Source organism: Perca flavescens, chromosome 18 (assembly GCF_004354835.1).
Source record: "Perca flavescens isolate YP-PL-M2 chromosome 18, PFLA_1.0, whole genome shotgun sequence".
In the NCBI taxonomy this organism is placed as follows: Eukaryota; Metazoa; Chordata; class Actinopteri; order Perciformes; family Percidae; genus Perca; species Perca flavescens.
In genome coordinates, this window is record NC_041348.1 from 26,319,991 (window position 1) to 26,336,346 (window position 16,356).

The 16,356-nt window shown below is 39.4% G+C and overlaps 1 long non-coding RNA gene across 4 annotated transcripts in view; it reads right to left on the bottom strand.

Moving 5' to 3' along the window:
- Positions 1 to 15,364, bottom strand: part of LOC114572944 (uncharacterized) — a 194,976-nt gene extending 179,612 nt beyond the window's left edge. For all 4 annotated transcript variants that reach the window (XR_003694838.1, XR_003694839.1, XR_003694841.1 and 1 more), the window contains exon 1: positions 14,707 to 15,364. This is a non-coding gene — a long non-coding RNA (uncharacterized LOC114572944). The remainder of the gene's footprint in view (positions 1 to 14,706) is intronic.
- Positions 15,365 to 16,356: the final 992 nt, after the last annotated feature.

The window sequence follows — 16,356 nt, forward strand, 5'->3', positions numbered from 1 at the left end:
TTAATTCTTAATAGTGTTTCAATTAGTGTAGAGTGGAGTGCATGAAACTGAATTTGTTTTTGGTTTTGTGTTTAGTGTGTTGTAACAGTCAGTCTTGAAGTATTCATGCCTATTGGAAACGGTTTAATATTGAATTAAATCAGTTTATTAGGTATCCTGGAGCTCATCGCTACTTAATGCTGTGTATAACTGTTGACTGCGTTTGTGTTTTTTTTATCTGTTCTGACTGGTCTGGTTTTGATTTGCTTTATCTGGCACAGCTTTGATTTGAATGGGTCCTAAAATCAAGGGATTGTTAGTTGGAATAAGTTGCCGTCTCTGCCAAGCTTCCTATACACTGAAACGACACACACAGCCATGTCACGTACACTTTGAAAACTGCACATGCACACACAAATCCGGTCACCAAGCACAACTTGTGTGTGTGTGTGTGTGTGTGTGTGTGTGTGTGTGTGTGTGTGTGTGTGTGTGTGTGTGTGTGTGTGAAAAAGGTTAAAAAACCTGGACAGGGAGGGAGCATCTATAAGGGAACTACTAATCGCCAGCACAAAAGGGCTCTCTCTTGGTCTGCTGCCATCACATTTCACTTTGTGTATAATGTAATCTGTTTAATATCCCAGTCAGTCCTTTCAACCCCAGGAATGCTTAGACAGACGTTTTTACATAATTGCCTCATAGATCAGGTTGGCTGCGTGGGGCCACAGTATCCAGGTGCCGCACATCAGCTGATCACAGCAATAGATAAGAGCTAACACTGCCTCTCAAGGTGAGTGCATGTATCAATGTGTGTGTGTGTGTGTGTGTGTGTGTGTGTGTGTGTGTGTGTCCCTCTCTCTCTCCATATAAAAAACAGCTGTAGCTGGATGTCAGGTACTCCAATGTCCTCCTTGGCTTGTTCAAAACTGAACTCTGTAGTTGTGCGTCCCTCATCTTATATGCTCTTTCTATGCCAAGCTCAGCCTCTTCACTCCTCTTCACGCCACTCAGGGCCAGTGAGGTCAGGACCCTTTAACCTATGAACACTTCCTGTCAATACACCGCAAAAGTCACTTTCACACAGGTTACCTATGGGCAGAGTTTACTTTTTGTTCTACAGCTTGCAATTTTCTTGATTATTGATTAACTTTGGCAAAACATTGCCAGAAAAGAGAAATAAATGTGAACCTATAAATTGCCAACTCTGCCCAAATAACAGTCCAAAACTCCTCAATATTCAGTTTACTAGCAAAACCGATGAAGAAAAGCAGCACATTCTAGCAAGGTGTACCTAATTAACCAGAAAGTGTTGTTCTATGAAATGAAAAATTACAGTATAACCAATATTTTAGGTGAGGTCACTTGTTTCAACTCCAAATAAGTGATAAATGAACTAGGGTTATAGTTTACGGTCATTACAAAAGAGACCGTTTTATACAAATAAGAAAAATGAATAATACAACCTAATTAATATATTATACATCCCTGGACCCGGTAGTAACAATGTGGATGCCTCCTTAAATCTCAGCAATTTCCTAAGTAAGTAAGATCTTAACCAACACAACTAAACTTTGAACACCCTGGTTGTACAAAATGAATTTGGCTTCAACATTAAATGGTTACAACTTGTGCTTAACTGCTCATAGCCAAGAGACCATTGTGGGACACCACACAAAACAACCCAGCTAAAAATGAGAGCTGACTGGGCATTACCAGTCCTCTTTTACATTTTAATGCATCTTCTTTAAAAACCCCAGGACAGTCACTATCCAGACAGAGCCAAAATGGAACAGGTGGGCCATTACAATTAAAGCCCAATTCATGACTGTGCTAATCCAGGGGGATCTTCATTTCCATGTGTTTTAATCTCAGTTTTTAGCACCAAACTCTTATTGTGGTTAGGGTTGTGCCGATGGATGATATCATCGTCCATCGTGATGGCTGCCCGACCTCACGATGGAGAGCCACCATCCCCTCATTGGACTAAGTTTGTCGACACTACTCTGTGCGTGCATCAATACGTAAGTCTGAGGTCCTGTAGGTACGGGACGATGTTATGCAGGATTTATGAATGTACGTTAGCAACAGTAGGCTAATTCACGAGGGTGCTATTTTATGTTTGAGCTAATATTGCGCATCTGTTCATGTGCGCTGCAAGAGTTATGTTTCTGTTTATTGAATGCGTTATTCAGTGCAAACATAACCGTGAATGTAGTTTAAACTCAGTAATGATGGTATGTTAGGTTATTACTGTCGCTCTGTTGAAGGCAAACGTCCCACTGTACTGTCGTTACGCAGATCACGGACATCTGATTGACTTTACTGCACCGTAGTTAAGTGAAAGTAGGTCACGTTGTAAAACCTACCAGCAGGGCACCATTTACAGAGGGCACTTAAATGTATCTCTAATCGTTTCTATGTTAACGGTTGGCCCATAGTAGTAGAAAAAAATATTTATGTAAAGAGATATGAGCTACCCCCCTCACGACGATATCATCGTCCATCACGATGTTTTACTGTGAACATCGTCAACTGCCAATTTAGGGGACATCGCCCAACCCTAATTGTGGTGTTTTTGCACTACAAGACATATTGTTGCCAATCTGGTGAATGTGTTCAGCACTGAGACGGCTTGTTCCTGGATTTTCTTTTGATGGATTTGCTCTCACTAGAACTCAAAATGTAGCCAGCGGTTGTGTCCCGACATGGCATTTACAGTACTAGGATCCCAAATTACTTCTGTGATGAAAATCATTAATTTCATTGGTTTTATATGAAATGAATATGCAATTCCCTACGGTTGACCACAGGCATTTATTTGTTTGTGGTGTCAAAAATCTGCATGTCAAAGAAATTGGGGTTGATTTGTATTTGCCATCTGAAAGGTGAGGTGAGCCATTTACCACATGAAAAAACAGGAATGGAGGTCTCATAGGTGTAATAATCCAGGTATCATTACTCAAGTCATCGGTCTCTCCCACAGGTCCAGACCACTGTGACATACAGTAACTGCTTTTTAAACCTCAGCATTTTATTCTGCTCACTGGCACAGTCTAAAATTAAATAGTTTTAGTCAAGAGAGTGAGAGACATAACCCTGCTGGAACAGGGTTAGCTTGGGACTTTATGGGTTTGAAAACTGTATAAAAAAAAATTAAAATCAGGTCTCAGCTGTCTCGCAGCCAAGTTTCAAGAACGACCTTGGGCTAAGCATGCTGTATATAGAAAAGGCATTTAAATGAATATTTGCAGCTACAGCCACAAATATAAAGCTAAGAGGAAGGGTGAGATATCTGTATACATATTGTTTTACTCGTCTGTATATAATTGAGGTGTTTATAGTGTACATAATGTTAATATTCTTATTTATTTTTTTTTAATATATATATATATATATATATATATATATATATATATATATATATATATATATATATATATATATATATATATATATATATATTCCATTTCTATTTAATTTTCTTATTCTGTCGTTTTTCAACAAAGGAATGCGACTAGTGTGGGATCAATAAAGTCTAGCTTATAAAGATCATTAAAAAGGATAAATAAAAAGAACTTCAGGAAATGTTGGAACATTTACAGACCTAACAGTAGGTGATATCACTGCATGAAAGAAACTACTGAAAATGTGGAAAAATGGATGAACAGAGAAGCAGCAAGGCAAAATTAATAATGTGGGCATCCGTGAGTGATTGAACTACTGAAGAGAAGTATGGCCCAAAAGAGAAATGATGAAGAAAACATAAGAAGTCTGTAAAAAGGGAAGGAAAATAATCGTCGCCTTATAACTCCTACATGGAGAAACAGAATATTGTCTCTTTTCATTTGTTTTTTTCCTCTCTTTTCTCTTTCCATCTGTATTTTCTAACTTTCCTTCAACTCTATTCTCACCTTTCAGTCTTCCTCTCCAATTCCAATGTCTATATGCATTTCTCATTTCCTTGTCTTTTTGCCATCTTCATACTTTTAAAATGTCCATCTCCTACTTTCTTGCTTTCATGTTCCTCTTGCTCCTTGTCTTTTTCAATCCAGTGTTAACGTTAATCTGAAGTAGTCAAAACCTCTTTTCTACTACTCCAACTCTTGCACACATACATGGAAATGCATGCACACTATCACACACCAGGAAGAACCAATTACCCCCAACCTATTGAGATTTCCCCTTAAAAAGGCTCATCTGCAAAGGCTCAAACTGGGGATGAAGAAGGAGAACAACCTCGAGGAGCGCAACAGGTCAGTTGAAGGATGATGTGGAGGCAGCATCCAGCTGGGAGTGAATTCAATACCATCTGTACAACTGACTCACAGCTCACAGTTGGTTTTATACCAAAGACTTTCTGGTGTTACCAAGAAAGGAAGTTTGAGATTTTTATTATTAAGGAGGTAAAATAAAAGACATTTAAATACTTCTTATGTTGCATGCACAAATTGAACGTTGGATGTTGAGTCGAAGAGGGTCTAACTGCAGATGTAACGTCTGGGGACTCCAGGTCCCAGACCAATAGGGAAGGGAGTAGGGTCCCCATACATTAGAAGCATCACTTTCTTTTCTGCCAAACGTATAAAAGCAAACAGGCTACTACTTTTACGGGTCATTTAATTCCTCTTCCCTCAGCATCTTCTGTGTAACAATAAACAGCTGTAAGTGTAAAGTCCAAGAGCCAGTCAGACTTGACTGGTAGATGTAACTTGAACTTCAGTGTTTTATAAAGAAGTTTGTAACATTTTAACACAACAAAAAGGTGTGGAAGCAATAGAGTATGATCCAACTTAATGCTACAATTAATGTTACATCCTTATCCTGAGTGGGAGTAAAAAAAACAAACACTAGAATATATTTTTTTTATGTATACATTTAGAAAGCAGTACGAGTTTAGGCAAACATAATTTACTGAAGTCCAACATAGGGCTGGGCGATATGGACCAAAAGTCATATCCCGATATATTTTGGCTTAATATTGATATACAATATATATCCCGATAGGTTTTCCGCAAAGTGAGAGCAAATGTTCAGTCAAAGTCAAAGCCAAATATGACATGTCACAAGTAGTTTCATAGAAACTGGCTATTTCAGTGAACAGTTGCAAAATCAAATGAATAAATAATAAACAGGTTTCTTCACCTGGTTCAATGCTCAGCTGTTCAAATAACAATAAAATGTAAACATAAATTCTGATTAACCCTTGTGTTGTCTTCCCGTCAATATTTTTGACGCCTTTTTTTCATTTTATTTTAGTTTTTCCAACGTTTTAAATTGTTAAATTTTTCTTCTACACATTTTCAGCGCTTATTTCTAAGTCCCATATTTTCTAATATAGGGCTGGGCAATATAGAGAAAATCAGATAATATGATATTCTTGACCAAATACCTCAATATCGATATTGCGACGATATATTCTAGAGTTGACAGTTGGTGCTCTCACAAAATATCTTCACACTTAGATTTTAGATAAATAATCATTAATAATAGAACAGCTAGAACAGTCTGGTAAGTTCAGAAAAGTACATCACTTCATTGTAATGCAGCCTTTAAAACCAGGAAAAAAGACACTTATGTCCTATCACGATATTACGATATTCAAAATCTAAGACGATATCTAGTCTCATATCACGATATCGATATTAATATCGATATATTGCCCAGCCCTAGTCCAACACTGTACCAATTCATGAAAGAGTTTCAGTCAACGTGGTTGGTCAAAGTATAATCTTAAGTGGACATGTCTGTAGCTTATTTAGATTCACAGAACAACCCGAGGCTCCACCTGCGGACTCTCCACTGCCTACACATTACTTGGCCAGGATTGTTTCTTTGACTTTGGCTAACACAATTCCAATATCTGAGGGCACTTAAAACCTGATTATGCTGCTCTGGCTTTCCACAACACAGCCATACAGTCTGATGCTAAGTTAGTTAAGTGATTTGCTCCTGAATTAATATAGTCGTTGAATAATCTAATTAGAACGACTGTCAGACTCTGTTAGACTTTCCTCCCTCTGCTCCCAGAGGACAGGAGGTTGTAAGCTGCCATAAGACACACAGGGAGAGGCAGGGGTATTAATCAAACGCACACCTGCATTTCATCGACCCATTTTTCATTCTTAAAAGCATGTGCATAAATCTACATCAACCTACTATGGTTATCGTCGAGCTGAAAGGGTTCAAATATCCCACCACTTCTATAAATCACTGCACTATTAACATAAACGAGTGATTTCTCACGGTTTAAAAACAGAAAGCACCGTTTCGTTTCTTGTTCTATTCTGATGTAAAGCCCAGTTTCAGACCAAAGATTCGCAACGAGACAAAACCGGTTTAGAACATTGCAGGGGAAATATGCAGCGGTCTGAACCGGCCAGGCCCAGCTTGACTCAAACCAGCTGATGGTTTCGCTGCGACTCGGCTGATGAAGTCGCGGAGGCTGGTTTTACAAGGTAAGGGACGTCACCTGTTTCAACAGCCAATAGAGAAGTCAGCTGGTAAAGTCAGCTATGAAACTATAGAAATAAAATGATCCATAATCCATTTCATTTTTACGTTACAAACAGCTGGTCGAAATGGCAGAGTTTTAGGCGGAGCCTCAACGAGCGCCCGAAAGCACGGTAACGTTATATGGTCAAGAGAGATAGAGAGGGACTGAAGATAGAGAGCGACTGAAGAAAGAAAGAAAGAAAGAGAGAGAGAGAGACCAGCGTCGTTTGGACAAAGCAGTGAGTCAGAGAAATAAAAACGTGTTTTTTGCCGATTCATCACTAGAAATGCAACTGTAGCAAGCATGTCGCTATCACTAACGTTATCCACATTTATATTTAGACTAAACAAATGATATATCCAGCTACAAAAAAAAAAGCTTAGTTTAGGGGCACTAGGTACTAGTTTAGCAGTGTTTTGATTTGTTACTAAATCAAAATTATCTGCTTACTGTATTTGCCTATTTTTATTTTTTTTGTGCATTAAACATTTTTTTAAAAATATAGGATATGCACACAAAGGCACGTTTACTTACATATACTCAGATCACAGCTAAGCTTATACAAATGCCCCGTTTACACGAAGGGAAGACGCAGATATTTTCCTGCGGTTTGGCCTCTCATTTACACAAAAACCCCATTTTTAAAAATCACAGAAAACGATTATTTCTAAAAAACTCCGGCCAAAGTGGAGATTTGGGAAATCTTCGTTTGCATGTTTGCATGTAAACTGAGACAAACGGAGGTTTAGGCAGCCGAGAGAAAGAGGACATGATTGGTTGCTGTCGTTGCTATTGTCGGGATTCTGATTGGCTAATGTGGGCTTGAGCTTCTCGTTACACTGCCACCTACAGGTTTGGCATGCTCTTGACGGCATATATACACGTGTACATATAAACAAACACTTTTCTGAAAACGGAGAGGCTGAAATGTCCGTTTATGAAAATAGCCGGCCACGTGTAAACGTAGCAAAAGACCTAAAACTAAAAAAAATTAAATCACAAATTACATAAAATAAAAGGTGTAGAAACGTTTTAAATTTAGCCCAGGTGTATCTCATTTCTCTTGATCATCTTCCAGGTGTTTCTACTCCTTGATTAGAGTCCACCTGTGGTAAAGTCAATTGATTGGATTTGATTTAAAAAAAATGAAGATTTGGAAGGATACAATTTGGTAAGGCACACACTAGGTCTACGTCTCTGTAAAATCTCACAGCTTTCAACACTGAAATGCAGTGATAAACATGCGGAAAGTGCCATTCACAAAATATGAGCCATCACATACTGTGACACACCATGACTAATATATATGTATATTCTATATTTGAGCGATGATGGGTATTTAAATAGACAAGTATTCCACCTAATCTGAACTCAGTTTTTAAACGGCTATAATGTCAGGGGAATGTCAATCTTCCTGCTTTGCTGTTCACTGGCACAGAGATCCGTGAGGCATTTAAGGTGCAAAGGATTTCTTTCCACCATTCAGTCAACTCAAGAGACTTTCTAGAAGGAAAAAAAAAAAAACAATGAGATTATTCTCCTCACAGACTGAGGAAACTTTTTCCTCTACTTCTTAAACGCATGCAAGGACACCCCTCAAGGTGAGGGACTGTCCGCGAGAGGAATTTCATTAAAGCAAAAAAAGCAATTACTATGTGAGTGTAGGTAGCATCATGTTTTCACCCCCTGCTACTGAGGTCAGAAATCAACATTATGACCTGTCCTATTCATTAGTGTCCATCAGGGGTTTGTTTGGCATCCCATACAACTTTTCTGCTGTTTAAAATGCATTGTTGGAAAGTAAGAGGGAGTACGAGTAAGCTGGGCAGCACAAAAGCAGATACGCGTGGGTTGCTTGCTGCCCAGCTCTACTTTTAATGTAAGATTTCCATATCTAAATAAAGGCTTTTTATAATAATTTTCACAAGAAGAGTGCCTTGGATTCTTTTTTCTTTGATTAATTTGTTACAATTCGAACATTTCCTCCGTGGCAGAGAATTGTTCTGCACTGCTCTGGCCTTTCTGGTGGTCTGAACCTCCACCCTAAAGGTCACCATCACCCTCTTATATCATTCGTGACAACTACGATGAAAGAGATAGTATGTGTCAAGCTGAAATACCACGGATCTCTGTAAGGCTACATTTTAAGCTTGACTATAACACAAAAAGACTGCTTGTTTTTTTTTTTTTCCTTCGCTGGGTGAATTTGCCAGCAGCTGTTTTGAACTTGACCATCACATTTCTGAAAAGTCTTTGATGGAAGGACGCGAGAGACAAGCTGCTGGCTCTGCCCGGGTTTATTTAACCTCTGTTTGAGCAAAACTACAAAGCAAGCTCAGATACAAACCACTGGAGGTAGGAGAACGTTGCTACGTTTTGGGGATGAGTCCAACTGTTTTATGTGAAAGAAAACCCTCAGAAATCTCAACAGAGACCCCAGCAGCTCTCAACAGCATCAGACTCAAGAGAGCAAAGTTCCTTTTTATTTAGTGGTGTCCAATCCTGGGCCATAATAAAACTTCTGCAGGTTTTTATTCCAACTAAACACTTCACAGAAGGTCTTTTCACAGCTCTGTATTTCCTTTCCACTTCAAGGTACTAATGGATAAAAAGAGCTTCTACTAGGGTTGCACGATATTGACAAAATGTGATATTGAGATATCAATTATGAATATTGCGATATCGATATTAATTTCAATATTTTTAAAACATATGTAAAATTACAAAAGTATTCATAACAAAATTAACACACAAGGTTTATTTAAACTGACATACTGGACTGGTACAACAGGAATAAATAAATAAATAAGGACCATGTCTACAGAACAGGACATGTTTGACTGGTTGGACAGTATAAAATAAAGAGAACAGGACACAACTTTTCTTTCGCTTCTATGATTCGTTCCATTTTGTTGTTTCTATCAATTTCTCCACTTACACTGTCACTCTGTCGAAATATGCACACATACGTCACGTGGTACGCTACATAGGGTTTGTCACGTAGTGGACCCGTGCGCTGACGTGCACTAACATGTGCAAGTGGCATGGTAACTGGCCAATGAAATGATGATCATTATAGCGTTTCAAGCGGGCTCTAAATTAAACACAACTAAGGCACGCAGCCAACGGACGGGACGCAGCGCTCCACAAAATAAACTAAATATTGCATACTTACTGCAACACTTTTGATATATTGCGATAACGACAGTAGGTCAATATATCTTGCACCCCTAGAGTCTACCATTGGATAACGGCATCCCACAAATCACCAGCATGTAGGACAAAACAAAACTGCAAGTCTGTGGTTGTCTTTGAATGTGCCTTCACCACCATGAATTGGTTTCAGAAGTGGAATGACTCAATGAAGTCAGGTCTTCAGCCAAAAAATATAATGCAAGTGAATGTGGTTTCCTGTACATTATTTACATATATACATACATTCATATCTAGGAAATAATGTTTATGCTTTTGCTTGAGTACGCGTGCGTTTTGTCCTTGAGGGCCACCGTAAAGATACCTTTATACAAAGAAACAAAGAGCAGTGTCCTCTTCTGCATTTCCTTTGATTTATTGGCTCTTCAATAAGATTAGCTGTAAATTTAGATTCAATTATTTTTACTCAAAATAAAGCATGCAGAGGAAGTCACAAGACTTTGTTCAGCCCAGAGTAGTGTCTGCAGTTTTCTTCTCATGCTGCATACAGACAAAAACCCAGGGCAGAAAAGGTCTTAGAGCAGTCTCAGATGAGCATATCAATGTTGTCCTACTCCTCTCCAGACAATAAGAGGACCCTGTTTCGAGAGACTTTGGGGAGTAAATTAAACTTTAAAACTGTAAAATTGGAGGGACAAAATAGGATTATGAAAAGTGAGGGTCCCTTCTTTGCCAGTACAATGGAAACTACGCCCTTGGAAATAGCTACTGTATTCCCCAGATCCATATGGTTGCCAAATGTCTCAAAAAGTAATATGCAAATGTCAGTCTAGTGTGTCGTGTTTATTCTTTGTAATGGGGCCTGACGAAAAGAAAAACTGGCAATGCATTACACGCTGTATTTGTTGGTTAGTTAGATGCAAAAAACTGGAAAATGACTGCAATATTGAGCATTATTTCTCCTCAGAACCATTGCTACGTTGAGTTTAAATCCTCTTTGATAGTTGATTATAATGAATGCGTTGGTGGAGAGAACCTGATCAGCACTGTTCCACTTTACTGTTTAAGCACTTTTAGCTCAGAACTAATAGTTTGCATTGGTTTTTACTTACTCTGGCTGATGGCCTTTTTCCCAAGGATCTGTTTCATCACCGTGAGTCGAGCCTCAGGCATTTCCTTACTCCAGTCAAGTGTACTCGAGCCTAAGCAAGCGTTTTATGCAATGGAATTGTAGCGGGGGGGAAAGGAAGGCTTTTTAATGTTTAAAAAAAAAAAAAAGAAGAAAACTTTTTACTGTCAAATCATAATGCCTCAATACGTCCCACATAAAATGGTTCAGTGCCACTCGTCTCTCTTTTGCAGAGCTGAGAACGGAACTTAAATAAATCATGATATTAATGAGTATATTGCTGTATGTTTGTCACTCAGTCAGTAGGGAAAAAACACGCCAAGGCGAGTAGGTCTTCTGCCAGTAGCAAAATAATCACATTAGTCTCTTTGCATCTCTCCTCCCACCACCTCCATGTCGGTCTTCTTCACCATAATCATTATGTCTCAATGATTCCCTCTCAGTCCAATTACCCCTCTCTCTCTCTCGCTGCCAAAGTGCCTCTCTGTGCAACTGTAATTCTCATTAATTATCACTGCCGGCATGTTCCAGTGCCAGAGAGGCCCAGGTGGCAAGCATCGGTCAACCTCCCCGTTCCTGTTGGGGAGAGTCGAGCTTCGCTGGAACAGGCAGGAGGTCAGAGATCTTTACCGCCAATCAGCGCAGCGCAGTTCAGCTTTATCCGGTGGGGCATCTCTTGGTTTTAAAACCAAATTTGGTCCTAACTTTGAACCAGCAAAGTTGCGTTTTAAGCTCCTCTTTTTTTCTGCTTGCGCAGAGCTACGGGACACAAGAGACTATATTGATGAGGACCGGCGAGTTCAATCGGCCGTCCGAGAGTACACCAGGCAGACACACGGCTGACAACCTGCAGGTGGAGGCGCTGGAGACCGGCTCGGACATGGACGTGCGTCAGTCCCGCAAGCAGTTTCAGGAAAGTGTCCACATGTGTCCGACAATGCACAAAACATCAACACCGGTACAGAAAAGAACCGCCCTCTGTACTTTTTGAAAAAATGCACATGCGCAACACTCTGCCTGCTCCCGAGAGGGAACGCCTATTAAACGTGTGCACGAGAGTGCACGGTTTACAAGTTGCTGTCGGCATGGCTCATACAAGCCTACTTTCCAAAAGAAGATTTGCACTTTTTCACAAATTGAGATGTTTACCGTGTGTGCGTGGTGCGTGACTTGTGCCAGGGCTAGCATCGCTAATCATAGCTTACATCAACTTTTACTAGCAGTGATTTTAAATGGATTTCTCCAAATAGCCAAACTTTACCTGTGGAGTAGAAACTTCACGACTGAGGCATCAGTGGGAAGCCCAACCTGTGCTTTTAGCGCACGCCAGCGTGTGAAATATTCTCCCAAAAGCTTCAATGCTTCAATGAATGGCTGAAACCGTAGCTCAAGCTCACCACACATATACACCTGAAAGCTAGGGACGTGCACGTACGACGGCCTTACGTAAACATATCACCAGAATGATTGACAACTAGGAGGACCAATAGTCTTGATGATCCACCCGGAAAAAGAAAATCCTCCACTATACCTTTAATCGCCCAGCCCTACTGTATAAAGAGATAAGAGTTGGACCGGTTCTGTACATCAATATTCATATTAAATACTAACTGTGAGTCTAACAAACCCACTTAAAATAAAATGTAGGTATCCACATTGGACTAGTACAAAGTCTCTCTCCAGGCAAAATGGTGTCACGGCAGATACGAGAGGGATTACACAAACTACAAGGACCAGACAAATGCTCCCTCTAGACAAAATGGTGGAACACAGAGGGGGAAATCAGCCTTGGAGGATTAGAAAAGTGTTAGCTCTCCAGATATATGATGAAACCCTGGATAATAGAGGAATCCAATCTGCATCGGCACAGCTTCATAATCATAATCCTCCACCTCTCTGGCCCTTGTCCCACCAGGCGGGGATGCTTTTCTCATCGCTATGACAACATTACATCTCCCAAATACAAGACGTGCCTGAGAGGCCATAGTGTCTCATTAACGGATAATGAAAAATTCAGTAAAGGGGGGGGGAGGGGTTGTTTTGCAACATATTATACATCTATGTCACTTTTTCCACAAAGAATTGTTCGGTTGTACCAAAAGTAATTTCAGGCAGCCAACTTCTCCCCAAAAACTTTATTAGATATTGAGCCAGATACCAGCTCTGCCGTGGGATCTACTCTGATAGCGCTCAGCACAAGCGGTCGTGTGGCCATTCCCCACAAACCACCTCCAGCCACTAGAGGAATGTACCATCTAGCAAAATGAGATGTATAAATCTAAACCCAGCAGTCCACCTGATACGCAGCAGCAGAAAAATATTCAGTTATGCGTATTTAAAAAATCACAAAAGGTTATGGCTTGGAGCAGTCCCAATCTTGTGAAACTATGTCCAATTGATAAGCAGCAGAGGACCATCACTACATGGATATTGAGCTTAAAGCTGGCAATGTGTGCAGCTGAGTGTAAGCGGCGGCAAACCGTAGAAAAGCGAGTCAGCAGTCTAGATGTAATTATGAGATGAACAGTAGTAATGGAGGCTGTCACATAACCACATTGGTTTGAAATGTTTGTTAATGATTTGAATGAATAAAATGTGGGAAGATAATAAGAATTAGAATCTATCCTATGTGGGACAAGTGTATCGAGTTTCTCATTAAAACAAATATGAAATATTTGTACGAGTGGGCGGTTTGTCGACATCCTTAAAGTCATCATAAATTATCACCTTCCACCCGTTTTACAGTGAGCAAATAGGAACGCCCTCAAAAAACAATGACAACGTGGGGAACAGGGGAAATCTGCCATAAAATCTTCCACACCCAAACATGGTTAATCATATTACACAACATTGTAAATAAACAGCATGAAAGCACCATATGTCACAAGCCAAACCACTAGCAAGAAGGAAGGACGGCAGCATAATTTAGCAGATTATCAGACAGCAGATGCCAAGACATAAACCATAAAACACATCTGAGAAAACAAAAACAACCAGCCAGCACAAACATGAAAAACAGAGCCAAAACCTCCACTCTTAATGTGCACTTTAGTGAAAGCAGCAAACACTTAACTTGGTGGAATCCTCTGTATCCCAGTAGATAATATATGAAATGATAGACTGGGATTAAAACAGGAGGGGAAATGCTGCAATACCTGTTCAACCCGTATCACTTATGAGTATTCATAGTTCACAACAATGTAGATCAACAGCATGAAAGCACAATATGCACCAAAAGCCAAACAACCAACAAATAAAAACCTCACCACTGCAAGAAATTGATTCACTATAGAATGCAAACAATGCACATGGATAGGACAGCAGGATAATCTTGGGGATTATCAGAGAGCAAATGCTAAAACATAAACCATAAAACTCATATAAAAAAGCACAGCGAGCCATATATCACCCACCACAAAAATTATCAAAACATCGAATCTTAATGTGCATGAAGTGATAGACTGGGATTTGAAATAAAACTCACCAGGCCAGCAGGCCCATTTCAAAATTAGTAACGAGCACAGTTAAAACCATATTGACCTACCGAGGCACGGTATAAGTGCAGTTTAGTGTCCCAAATTCCCCATACAATGTCCTTCATTAATTATGAACCTGCTAACCTAACCCTACCCCTAACCTTAACCTGTCTCAAATAAAACCCTCATCACCTGGGACACTCAGTTTTGGAAAATAATTTGGGAAACTAAACCGCACGTAAACCCTGAGGCACACACTTATTACACCCAATTTACTGACAACATGCACAATTGAGACTCAAACCACTATTTCAGAACTATCCTTCATTTGTAAACTCGAAACAAAACACAAATACATTATCATCACAGCCGTGTCACAGTTCAACATAGGCCTACGGCACAGCCCCAATTACAAGCTTCGCCCAAACATGGAAAATACATTTCAGTCGCAGCAAACCTAGCAACAAAATGGCTCTTACCTTTATCAAGTTATGAAGGTTTGTTAAAGTCCAGCGTCATACGACGTCTTTCTCCAACTTGTCTTGACGTTCTGCTCCTCAGAAGTTTCATGAAAGCCAGTGTAGAAACGGTTCTTTTTACATCCCACTTGTGTTGAGCTTTGCTGTAGCTGCGGCAGCACCATTAGCATGCTAATGGCTTTGTAACTACTTCGCATTATTTTTACCTTCAGCCAGCTCTGGTTTCTCCTTTCTCTCTGTTGTCACTTTCGGTTGTTTTTCTTAATGTTTAAATATTCACTTTCTCGGTGGCATCAATTAGCTGGCCCTAAATATTCTCAAACTCTATACATTTCCACCCGTGGTAGGTTGCTAGCTAGTGCCTTGATTGAACAGGTGGTGAATCCCTTGCGCGAGTGTACATTAATCACCTGCCAGTTCCTCACATAGATATATACATATATCTATGAGTTCCTCACAGCTGCATGTAGACAGAACTACAGGCTGACTCCGTTGTATGATTTAAGAAGGTGGCATTTGACTTAAATAACTTTTAGTGGGGGAAAAACACCTGTAAATTGCTTGGTGGGCTACATTTGGCTTGTGAGATGCATATCTGCGGCCGCCATCTTGGGACGGAGCGTTTGCGACTACAAAGACTCATCAGACCTTTGTGGGATTTTGGATGTTGACGCAAAATAGGTGCCAAAACTAAGCAACATGCAATAACATTTCACAAATGAAAATTGTGTTTTATAATGTTTTACTGTTACAGACGTTTTGCATTTAATATTAAAAGATGTAACGCTAATTATTCTTTTAAGATTAAAATGAAGTTTAGTGACTGTCCATAACACTTTAAAAGAAGCCATTCTGCATAACTTTTACTTTTGATAAGTAGCCTACATTTTGCTAATAATAATAATGTAATTTGACTTTAGTAACATTTTGAATTCAAGTCTTTTACCTGTAATGGAGTATTTTCCAACTATGGTATTTCTACTTTTACTTAAGTGAAGGATCTTAGTATGCCATAACTGCTATATTATTATAGGTTAAGATAAGGTGAGATATGGGGGAAATTTACAAGCTAGCATTGTATAAATTAGTTTAAATTAACTTAATTCAACTTTACCAACTGCAACATTAATGCATCAATCAATATCTGAAATGGGCCATTCTGCATACTTTTAATTGTTACTTTAAGTATATTTAGATTTACCTAAAAAACCAACTGGACTACCTATTGTGGGGGCGCTCAGCTGAGGGTTTAATGTGAAAAGAATCTCAACAATGTCAATGCTTAGCCATTTAAACAGGATGAGGAATGCTAAAATTCACAGTGCACATACAATAAGCATTATGTCATCCATTTCTAGTTTACCATGTTAAAAAGCAGACCACAAACAACTGCATAAATTGTGAATACTGTCAAAAAACATTGCATTTTTTGCTTCAACAACATAAATAACATCTCAAAAAGCAGAATCCACCCGAAGACTAGATAATTCTTGTTTAGCATAAACCCTTCTTTAAGAGATAACACACTTTGCTCTGCTTTCACAGAAAATGTGTTTTTCCACAGTCTCTGTCAAATCATGTTGTTTTTAAGGTACTTACGGTGTGAACCCAAACAGGAGACACTTTGTATTTTATTCTTTCTCTTGCACT